This window comes from Castor canadensis, chromosome 16 (assembly GCF_047511655.1).
Source record: "Castor canadensis chromosome 16, mCasCan1.hap1v2, whole genome shotgun sequence".
NCBI lineage: Eukaryota > Metazoa > Chordata > Mammalia > Rodentia > Castoridae > Castor > Castor canadensis.
The window spans coordinates 3,769,788-3,772,716 of record NC_133401.1 but is presented as its reverse complement, the minus strand read 5'-3'; the positions used below and the strand labels follow the sequence as shown (position 1 = coordinate 3,772,716).

General features: G+C 35.1%; 1 pseudogene; it reads right to left on the bottom strand.

The window, feature by feature from the left end:
- Positions 1-2,498: 2,498 nt before the first annotated feature.
- LOC141418252 (small nucleolar RNA U3) lies at positions 2,499-2,681 on the bottom strand (annotated as a pseudogene).
- Positions 2,682-2,929: the final 248 nt, after the last annotated feature.

Sequence of the window (2,929 nt, the reverse complement as noted above, 5' to 3'; positions counted from 1 at the left end):
ACCATGCCTGGTGTAATTTATCAATTATACCAAATTTGTGGGCATAGAATTGAACAATTCTAATGATCCATTCTTATCCTTCTAATGTCCATGGGTTCAGTAGAGATGGATCCTTTCATTACTGATATTAATAACTCTCTTTTGTTTCTTTGTTAGCCTGGCTATAGATTTTTCAATTATATTGATATTTTCAAAGAAACTGCTTTTGGTTTAACTGATTTTTTTCTACAGTTCACATTATTTTAATTCTATTGGTTCCTTTAAAAAATTTTGTTCTTATTTCTTTTTACTGTTCACACCAGATATAACTTGTTCTTTTACTACTTTCCTATGGTGGAAGGTTAAATTATTGATTTTAAGTCCTTCTTTTCAGATATTCAGTCAATGCTACAAATTTCCTCCCATCATTGATCTCACTATATTACACAATTTTTAATAGGTTGTGTTTTCATCTTCTTTTAATTTAAATGTTTAAAATTTCCCTTGAGACTTCTTTAATCCATAATAAATGGATTTAGAAGTGCATTTCATCTTCAGATATTTGGGATTTTCAGCTGTATTTCTGTTGTTGATGTCTGGTTTAGTTACAGTGTGGTCTGAGAGCTTGCTTAGTGTGATTTCTATCCTTTTGAACTTGTTAGGATGTGTTTAGGGTCTAGAATGGGTACCATCATGATGAACATTCCCTGGGAATGTGAAAAGGATGTGCAGATCTTGTCACTGAGTGGAGTCATCTAGAAAAGTCACCTGGATGCAGCTGGTTGATGGTGTTGTCAGTTCAACCGTATCCTTACTGATTTTCTGCCTGATGAACCTGTCAATTACTGGTAAAACATGTTGAAAACTTCAATTATAACAATAGAGTTGTGTATTTCTCCTTGCTGTGTTATTAGTTTTGATTTTAGATATTTTCATTGGTGTATATTCATTGTGCAAAATAGTAGGTTTCATTAAGACATTTTCATACATGAATGCAAGGTACTTTGATAATATTGCTGTCTCCATTACTCTCACTTATCCCTTCTGGGGGACTCCCTCCTGCTGGTCGCTTTCCTCTTCCCTCATAGTCTCCCTTCTGCTTTCATGCCACTTTTCCCCTTAGGTTGCACATATGAGAGAGAACATGCAATACTTGTGTTTCTGAGTCTGGCTTATCTCACTTAATATGATGAACTACAATTCCATCCATTTTCCTGAAAATGACATGATTTCATTCTCTTTTATTTTCAGTTTTTTCCTTTATTGTTGTGCTTGATGGGGGTACATTGTGGCATTTACAAAAGTTCTTATAATGTATCAAATACATGATACTTGAATTCACCCCTCCACCGTTCTCCTTTACCTCCCTCCCCCGGTTCCTTTGAACAGTTCTCATTTTTGCATTTACATGTGCACATTTTTCATACCATATTCACCTTCTACTTCCTTTCTTCAACACCTCCCCCCTCCCACTGGTGTCAACCCAACCCACCTGGGGAGGACCTGTTCTGCCCTCGTGTTCTCCAATTTTGCAGAAGAAAGAAGAGAAGAGATAAGCAGAGAAACATGACATTTTAGCTTGTTTGAGATAAAGATAGCTACACAGGGAGTTTCCTTTTGGCCTTTCCATGTGTTATAACCCTAATTGGTTCATCTCTAATTTTATTCATTCTGCCTTAGTCCCTTTCTTAGGGTAGTTTCAGCTGGTTTAAGATTTCTATATTCATTCTTGTATAGGGAGTATATACCAAATTCAAGTGATTTCATTCTTCTTAATGGCTGAATAATACTCCATTGTGTATATATGCCAGATTTTTCTCTATGTATTTATTAGGTGATGGGCACCTAGGCTGATTTCATGATTTAGCTGTTACAAATAGTGCTGCAATAAACATAGATAATTTGATGCTTTTTTTGGCACCTGCATATCATATGTGGTTATATCTTCTTGGAAAATTGACCCCTTTATCATCAAGTAATATCCCTGCTCATCCCCACAGATTTGCTTTGCTCTGAAATTAGTAGAATTACTCCAACTTTATTTTGGTTACTATTAACATGGTATATCTTACTCTAAACCTTTGCTCTTAATCTGGCTTTGCCTAGGTATTTACCAGTAGATTTCTTGTAGACAACATGCAGTTGAGTGTTGCTTTTTTAAAATCTGCTTTTGGAGTCTGTGTCTTTTAACTTGTAGATTTAAATCACTCACATTTTAAGTGATTTTTGATAAAGTTGATTAATATCTACCATATTAGCAATCGCTTTTACTTTTCTCCTTGTTCTTTTCTTCCTTTTTGTCTCCCACTCTTTTTTTTTTCTCCCTTGTATGGTTTTCATTGGGTATTTTCTGATTTCCTTTCTTTCTCTTAGCCTATCAATTATGTTTCTTTTTATGATTAGTGGGTTAACCCTTTTCCTACTGAAGATACCTTTCAGACTGAAAATCCATCTGATACCCTCATACCACCATAGGACATGAGAATCTGTATTTCCAACTGGGATGAAAAGAGGAAACCACTGATTCTCATATTCGTTCTTATGCTTCTGAGCGAACATGAGAACGATCATCAATGGTAAGCAGCAGTTGCAATAAAGCAACACCAAGAGCTGACTTCAGGCTCAGAAAATGCTGTATTTCCTCCAGAGAGATTTTGCTAGTAATGAAGTATTACAAGAATGATCTCTCAAAGTACAGTCTTTCAAGTATACTTCTTTAGAAAAGTTGTAAGTGCCTCTCCCTAGAGTTTGCAATGTGCTTTTGGAGCTAACTCAAGTCCATTTTCAAATAAAATTATTCTATTTTATTGGTAGTGTATTATTTGACAAAATAATCCCCATTTTCCCCTCTCATCCCTTGTAACACAGCTTTCACTCATTTTCCAAATCCATTAGCTATATTTACTGAATATGTATACATATATATGTGTGTGTGTGTGTATGTGTGTGC